Source organism: Cupressus sempervirens, chromosome 5 (assembly GCF_028749045.1).
Source record: "Cupressus sempervirens isolate cs-2001-9-10 chromosome 5, ASM2874904v1, whole genome shotgun sequence".
In the NCBI taxonomy this organism is placed as follows: Eukaryota; Viridiplantae; Streptophyta; class Pinopsida; order Cupressales; family Cupressaceae; genus Cupressus; species Cupressus sempervirens.
Genome location: NC_143122.1, coordinates 824,348,014 through 824,357,517, shown reverse-complemented (window position 1 = coordinate 824,357,517; position 9,504 = coordinate 824,348,014). Strand labels below are relative to the sequence as shown.

At 30.4% G+C, this 9,504-nt stretch overlaps 1 pseudogene; it reads right to left on the bottom strand.

Moving 5' to 3' along the window:
• The window catches only part of LOC149558423 (uncharacterized), a 32,344-nt pseudogene that overhangs the window by 4,040 nt on the left and 18,800 nt on the right, over positions 1 to 9,504 (bottom strand).

Sequence of the window (9,504 nt, the reverse complement as noted above, 5' to 3'; positions counted from 1 at the left end):
AAAAGCTTTCAAAGATGCTAATTAGACTAGCCATTGGGAAGGATAGTCAAAACTTTATTTCCAAGATTGGTTTTATATTGTTTCTAAAAAAACTCAAATTCCCATTTGTCAAACATAGATAGAGGAGAGTTAGAAGATGCCACAAATTGCATAGAAATCAAAAAATAATTGTCATTATGTATGAAAATTGACAAAGCAAAAAATATTGTGTGTGGAAGTCTACCAAGTCATTTCCAAGGCACTAATGCAAGACGAGATGAGGAAATTCATTTCTCCAAAAATTCACCAAAAAAAATTGAAAGAGAAATTGTTCTTGACCAAACACTATGGCTCACATTTAAAAAAAAAATCCATACATATCCCATATATACAACTATAGAGTGAGATTAAGCAACATCATGGATGTTTCCTACAATCTTCAATTCTCTCTCAAATTCTATTTTCTTTTATTGTTTGTCTACAATGTGGGGGTTTAATTTTGTCTACCAAGTTTTCCATTTTATATTATTGTAAAACATTCAAATGAATTTCAATGGTGTTAACTCTCTTTGACAAAATTAAATGGACATGGTGGCTATGAATATTTTATTAATGGAAATGAATATTTTCTGACAAAGATGCTATCTCTGGAATGATGAGAATAAGAAACATTTCTTTCATGAAACAAATTTTACTTCATTCATTAAGTGAACCACCAGTTACAAACATGCATATACATGCTTTCTATAACACTAACTCTAGCCATAACCAGGCTCCAGTGATAACCAAGAGCACTAGTTTGTAACAATGTGCTCCCACACATGTCTTACCATTTTCCACATATAACTTGCTTTTTCTACTTAAGAGACTACTGAAGGTTACATGTGACTAGGTTCCACAAAGTGCTACTTATGTGCCATAGATGCATGTGACAATGTAGATGCCAAAATGTATGTTGAGTTAGAGGGCAGGTATGTTGAATAGTTGAAGTGTCATGTAAAATGTGTGTTGTGTTGTGATGAGCTCGGCGACAAGTATATTTTCATGGACATAGTTTGAATAGTTGAAACACCATTCATGTGTGCTGCCAAATGAGTGTAAACATTATTGACAGGCTTCTCAAGATGCCAACTAGTCAACAAAACTCCCCACTACTGCCTCATCTCCCATGACTCCACAATGGAGCCACACCATGTTTTAATTAAATGTTTCCATTACAAGCATATGAAATGAAAGGATTGTTCGGTTACAAAAATGGACATAGCAAAAGATTTCACATGTTGTTTTGTATAACTTGACATTTTATATGGCATTTGTATGAACAAAGCAATTTGAAGGAGACCTCGTATCAGTCATCACAAACAACATGAAAAGATTATATTTGCAAGCATGTTATATTTTAAAAACATACAAATCTACTCCTCATTCACTCCTATTCTCTTGATAGCAAAGTGAATAAAATCAAATATTACACTATACTTTTAGTTCTTTTTAGGGATCACTACTAGTCACTAATTATTACCCAGGCTCTGCGATTTTTATAAATTTATGTGTAATTCCATAATTTCTATAAATATTTGTGTAATTCCATAAGCTCTTTGTAAGTTCATACTATAGGCTCTGTGATTTCTATAAATTTTGTCCAAAGTTATAAACTATTGGAAGGTTATTTTAAACTTTTCACAAGCTCTTTCCATTTATTTAGTATTTCCCTTAACTTAAGTAGTCTCTATAAAATTATGTGTAAAATCACAAGCTCTTTGTATTATTCCAAATTTTCCTTATGCTCTTCCATTTGTACAGTTTGTTTAAAAATTTCACAGGCTCTTCCAAAGTAATTTTCACATGATCTATCTATTTTTAAATAATTTCCTTAAGCACTATGATTTTTGCAAAAAAAATGTGTACATTCACATGATCTTTATAAGTTATTTTCACATCATCTTTATAAGAAAATTAGTACAGGGTCAAAAATAATTATGTAATGTATATACAATAATAGTGAATCTTTCATTACAACTTATTTATTAAATTGTAATGTGGTATTACACATTTAGCCCAATGAAATGTGCGAAATTAATGGAAACTTGAAATAAAAATTGAAATGAAAGGTAATAAATAGTAAATTATAGTCCAGGGTTAAATTTCAAATAAGGAATTTATAAAATAAACTATTATAAAAAAATTTAGAAATTTTTAGAAATTTTTTCTTAAAGTTAAAGAAATGCAAAATTAAGATACACTAAACTAGAAAATAGAATAAATCAAACTAGAATATAGAATAAATCAAATAAATCTTGCCTTCTAAACTATGATAAAGTAAATTAGAAAGTAGAATAAATCAAATAATAGAATATAATTCTTTTTTTATCAAATTACTATTACACCATAAACAAATAACTATGGTTTAGAAAATTTAATTAATTTTCAAATACAATCAATATTCAACAATATATAAAAATATAAAAACAATTATATAGATTTTGTATAATTTATAAACATTATTTGGATGATTTTTTTTAATAGCATTTGTATAAGGCAGTATCCTATTTTGAATCAAATGATTCTATTTTTCTATTTTTTATTCAATTTTTTTTCTATTTTAAAAATGCTATTTATAATTGGGTAATTTAGTATAGTTTCAATAAGGAGACTCCAACTTCACAAAAGAACTAATATACACATTAATATATCAATTTTTTAGATTTTTTTTGTCTATCATAATTATCTTATGCTTTTTTGGTTAAATCAACTTGATAAAATTATAATTTTCTTAAAATGTATGATGCACGTTGGATTTCAATACAAAATAATTAATAAAAGTTTCCATTATTTTAGAAGAGGTGTTATGTTTTTAAAAACAATTGTTCCTAGAATGTTGAATTTTTCAAAATAAACTTAATATTTTTTGTATTACTTTTTGTTACTATACAATTATTTCTATTCAAAAATAAAAAAAATCTCCGCTAATATAAATAATATAAACAGTATTTACTATTAAAAATTATATTTATGTCATGATTTTAAAAAGTAAAGCTTTCTATTGTTTTAACTATTCAAAAGGTATAAGACATGGATGTGCATATAAGGATGAAGGTTGAAGTCTCTTGTAATGAGAATGGTTTTGAGGGTCCTTGGTTTGAAGCAATTGTCATAGGATGTGTTGATAATACTACATAAATCAAGTATTATGTTAGATATGAGCATTTCATAACTGACAAAGTGATTCTAGAGCCCCTTGTGGAAGAGGTGTTTCTTGAATATATGCTTCCAATTCCACCTCAAGTACAATTGCCTTCAATTATAGAAATTGACCTTCATGTGGAAGTACTAGAAAATGACTATTGGTGGAGGGGAGTGATTGTTGATACATTTGAGTCACCTCTTAGCATGAAAGAGTTACATAAAATATATTTCCCTGGTAGTGATCATACTCTACTACCATTTTTACACTCCCAATTATGACTAGCACAAGAATGGGTTGCAGGTCAATGGATTCAAGCACAATCATATTGAACAACTCACTATATTTTTGCATTGAAATCAACTACTTGATAGATAATTTTGAGTTATTTTTGTATTTGAACTAAATACTTCTATTTGGAGTATTCCTGAATCACTCATTATTTCCTTTTGTATTGAGATCATGTACATTTGAAATCCACTTAACTACTTGTTAAATAATGTACATAACTTCAAATATTTTTTCTATATTTAATTAGTAAATAAAACATTTTTGTTGGATATTTAATTTCATTCTTCTATTCAATATTAAAATTATATTTGTACATTTTTTATTTCTATTTATATTCATTTCCATATCTGTAAACTAAATAATTAAAAATTAATGTAATTTTTATGTAAGCTAACTTTTTTTTTATAGCAAAAAAAATTGATTTGTTTCATAATTTTATACATATCACAAAAAATAAAATGGATGTTGACCAAAGAAAAATCTAAAATAACTATTGGTAGCCCATTGCTTCAAGATGATTCTATTGAATCAGATGGAAATGATGAAACCTATTTGGATAGATTGGGGAGAGTCATTGCAAAGTGTTGTAAAATAATGGTCAATGAAATGTATGGTGCAAGCCTAAATATTCAAGATGTGCATGATCCTCAAATCCTACAAATAGAAGACTATAAAAAGGGGATTCATGAGGCATGGAGGAAAGAAGTTTGATTTTGTGAATATATGAAAGACATGCATTATGATGAGGAATATAGGAAAGGAGAAAATTCTAATTTTCCTCATTGAAGAATTCCAAGTGTCTCCACACCACTATAATGAAATCTTACTGTAATAAAATAATGAACCACTCTGATATTTTAGCATTAATAATTTTAAGGAATATTTTTTTTCTGTACAATCCATTTTTGATGGGTATGGATTCTTAGCAAAATTTGAAGATATCTATCTAGATAAAAGGTTGTTTAGTATTTTGTATATCTATGCATGTATTTATCTTATGAAGAAAAATTTGATTTCGTCACTAAAGAACTTTAAGTGTTTCTACACTATTGTGATAAATTCTTGCTCTTTTGAAATAGTGAACGAGTCTCATATTTTTGAATTATAATGTTTAAGGAAATTTTGTTTCTATATAGTTCACCTTAAGAGGATATAAATTCTTAGATAAATTGAATATATGTTTCTATATAAATGTGAGTTAACTATTTCACATATTTATGTATGCATTTCTCCTATGGAGAAAATATCTTTCTCCTTTGTCTTTTTTCCAATTTGTTCAATTTTTTTTAAGAAATATGTATCTTAATTAGAACACAATGGCCCCAACTATTTTTCAATTTTATAAATAATATCTATGAAACTTTAATTTTTTCTTATATTACCTTTACAATTCCTTCATATTTGGCAATAATGTAAATATCACCATATCTCTTATTAGTGATATTTGTTTTGAACATAAATTGTAAGACATTTAACATTAATTCAAAATTTGATTCACTTTATAGGTATGAGTTTATTAGCACCAAATTTTCAATCTGATGAGGAAAGGAGACGATATCAAATAGAGCAACATAGATCATATCAAAGAGAATATCAAAGGGAATATCAAAGACATCAAAGAGAACAAATAATATAAGATCAAAGACAAGATGAAAGGAGTGAGGAACTCCAAAGATAAAATTATGTTAGATGAAGAGAACAAATATCAATACAAGAATTGGAATCTATAAATAGAGATCAACAAAATAGTAATAGAAGTTTTTGTCAAAGAACATTTGATGCAGTATCACATTTTGAGATACAAGGAAGACATCAAGTGGATTTATAATTTAATGAGTGATATAATTGATCATTGACTACAAATATGGAATTGGATCTTGAAATTGATGTTTCAAGAACAACTTAACATGATCTTGAAACATCCCATAATACAACTCAAGTTGAGAAAAATTGAGCTAGACAAGGCAATGTAGAAAATGTACAAAACCCAAATGGAAATCTTCATGATAATTTCTATAGATTCCAAATGCAGTTTCACTCAAAAATGGATAGCTTAAGAATGTCAAATATGTGTTATATTTGTGAGGAATGTTATCTAGGAATGAAAGTGTCATGCACCTCGGAAGGTCTTGTATGTAATAGATGCCAACAAGAGAGATGAAATAATTGTTTCTTAGCTTCAAATAATATGGATCCAGGACCTCAACTTGAGGAGCTTGCAAACTTTACACAAGTTGAGGAAATGTTAATTACATGTGTGAGTCCCATACTACAAGTTACACATGCAACCGGTGGAAAATTTAAGTACAAAGGACACACATTTAGTTACCCAAAAAATAAAGATCATGTTTCAAATATATTGCCACATATAATAGATAAGTTGCCAATTATTATATTTCGAAGGAGAGATCAAAATGGGTCACAATATAACTTTACTGTGAATAAAGAATGTATATACAAAGCACTCAAAAACAAATTAGAGTATGATAAATTTTACTTTGCTGTTTGAATTAATGAAAATTGTCTCAATGATCTACACAAAAATAGAGATGAAAATGTTTTTCATAGATTGAAGATAGTGAATATGGAATTTGATACAAAGGAAAATGATATTGTTTTTATGGGTCTAGTTATGGAGAAAGATGAAGGGAATGTAATTAAACACGCAACATCAATGACTTCAAGATCTCCTAAATACAAAAAAAGAAATGGAACTTATTTAGACATGGGTTAATAATCTTGATGCAAACCCAACATCATTGATAGATTGGCCAAGTATTGGTGTGTCACTATTAATGAGTATGCCACATTAGGATTATTGGATATGGTATTCCCAACACTATTTCCTAATGGTACTTGTGATTGGTTAGAACCACGGTTATGGCATGTATATCTTCATGAATGTATAAAGCATATTGTGCAATGTAGGGGTCATCGTTTTGGAGAATATCTTAGATTTAGATATTTTATGAATAACATGATCATAAGACATCATGCATATAATTTTTCCTCTATTTTTGTAAAAAAAAACTTTAAAGACATCCCAGTCATCATCAATGAGCTGTGACAACATATGGAAACTACACCTCACTCCAATATGGAAAATAAATTGATGTAGTTTTTTACAATGATAAGGATAACAAGGTCATATTGGAAAAATTCTCATGTAGAATTGATAGATTTGCTTCATCAAATTGGTTTTCCTACAATATTTTTCACATTGAGCAGAACAGATATGTATTGGTCTAATTTACATGTGCTAATGCTAGGATCAATGCCAGCTAATCCATGCCAAGCTCAAAATTTGCATAGGAAAAATATAATTGATTATCCTCATATTATGGCACACTATATGCACTTGAGACACTCTGTGTTTAGAAAAGAGATTCTAGAAATGGAATGAATGTCAAGGATTTTTGATATAGATATGAATGACAACATAGGGTGTCCCCACATGTGCATGGATTCATATGGATCAAAGGGGCACCTAATATGGACAACATTTATTGGTCAAATAAGGATGAACACAAAAGTGTTGAAATATTTCTTGATTCTATTATTCATGCATAGAAACCTAGAGAAGATCCTCTTCAGTGAAATATATAGGTATATTTATAAATATGTATTTTATGGTATAATTTGATATGACCTGATTTACTCATTCAACTTATTTAGAATTGTAATCTTCCATGAATTTTCAACAATACCCATTTCTCAAAAACATGAGACAACCTGTAGAGGTCAATCTAAATCATAACTATGAGGAGATTCTATATTGTGTAGAAAGACACACAATTTATGAGGGTGCATATTTGTGAAAAAGAAGGGGGGGCATATGGTTTGTAGGTAATCATTTCATTATAGTGGAATATTTAAACCAAAATTACAAATTGGTCACAAACGTCACATGACTAACTACATATCTGTATTATATTTATTATAGATATAATGCACCTTGGCCATTAAATCTAGAGGGATCAAAATTATATGAAGACAAAGAAATAGGTCAAAATAAATTTGTACCAACTAGAAATTATGAAAGATTCAATTCAAATAATCTCCATGCAGTGCAACTATGGAGAGAAAATATAGATTGGCAACTTGTTCTTCACAAACATGTTGTGGTTAAATACATTAGCAAATATGCAACAAAAGTTGAGAAATGCTCAAAAACATACCACCAAATGCTAATGCACCTCTTCAACATGGAAAACCTAGATGATTTAGCTACATGTGCATATAGGAAACTTCTCACTAAGATAGTTATAGAAAGAGACATCGGTGCTCAAGAAACATGTCATATGTTAGTAGAGCTTCCATTGGTAGAGTGTAGTAGAAGATTTGTTAATCTAAATGTATCATGTAAGGTCTTCAAACTTGTAACTATAATTAATGAAAATGGAAATAATGAAGAGAATACTAAAGAACAAACAAAATCTTTCATTGATAGGCATAAAAAAGGGCCACTATGTATGGAAGTTGTCACATTGTGATATTGCTATCAAGATTTAACTATGTGATTTTGAGTCAAACTCATTGACCCATGATTCATGAGTAGTGATTAAAAATGAATCCATCTCTCATGATAATAAATGGAACACTTAGCAGTCATTGGATCTAGGTGATGCTCACAAGGGTGAAGTACCACGACTTCTCGAGAGGTCACCCATCCCAGTACTCCAGTGTTAGTGTGCTTAACTACGAAGTTTCCTCCATAGTTAAACCAAAAGCTTGCAACCCCATTTGAAAAAACTTCACCAAGTGTTGTGCCTCATGAACCATTGATTAGTAAGCCCCTCAAGCTCATCAATTGATAGGTAGGAGATGATTTCCACATCAAGTCAAATTTTGATATTGCTATCCGGATTTAACTGTGTGATTTTGAGTCAAACTCATTGACCCATGTTTCATGAGTAGTGATTCAACATGAATCCATCTCTCATGAGAATAAATGGAACACTTAGCACTCATTAGATCTAGGTGATGCTCACAGGGGTGAAGCACTGGGACTTCCTGGGAGGTCACCCATCCTAGTACTACTCCAGCCTGAGCATGCTTAACTACAAAGTTTCCTCCATGGTTAAACCCAAAGCTTGCAACCCCATTTGCAAAACCTTCACCAAGTGTTGTGCCTCATGAACCATTGATTAGAAAGCCCCTTGAGCTCGTCAACTGATAAGTAGGAGATAATTTCCACAGCAAGTCAAATTGTGATATTGCTATCAGGATTTAACTGTGTGATTTTGAGTTAAACTCATTGACCCATGTTGATTCAACATGGGTCAATGAGTTTAACTCAAAATCACACAGTTAAATCCTGATAGCAATATCACAATTTGACTTGATGTGGAAATTATCTCCTACTTATCAATTTATGAGCTCAAGGGGCTTTCTAATCAATGGTTCATGAGGCACAACACTTGGTTAAGGTTTTTCAAATGGGGTTGCAAGCTTTGGGTTTAACCATGGAGGAAAATTCGTAGTTAAGTGCGCTCAGGTTGGAGTAGTACTAGGATGGGTGACCTCCTAGGAAGTCCTGGTGCTTCACCGCTTTGAGCATCACCTAGATCCAATGAGTGCTAAGTGTTCCATTTATTCTCATGAGAGATGGATTCATGTTGAATCATGACTTGTGAAACATGGGTCAATGAGTTTGACTCAAAATCACATAGTTAAATCCTGATAGCAATATCCCAATTTGACTTGTTGTGAAAATTATCTCCTACTTATCAATTGATGAGCTTAAGAGGCTTTCTAATCAATGGTTCATGAAGCACAACACTCGGTGAAGGTTTTGAAAATGGGGTTGCAAGCTTTGGGTTTAACCATGGAGGAAACTCCATAGTTAAATGAATTGAGACTGGAGTAGTACTGGGATGGGTGACCTCTCGGGAAGTCACAGCGCTTCACCCTTGTGAGCATCACCAAGATAGAATGAGTGCTAAGTGTTCCATTTATTCTCATGAGAGATGGATTCATGTTGAATCACTATTCATGAAACATGGGTCAATGAGTTTAACTCAAAATCACATAGTTAAATCCTGATAGCA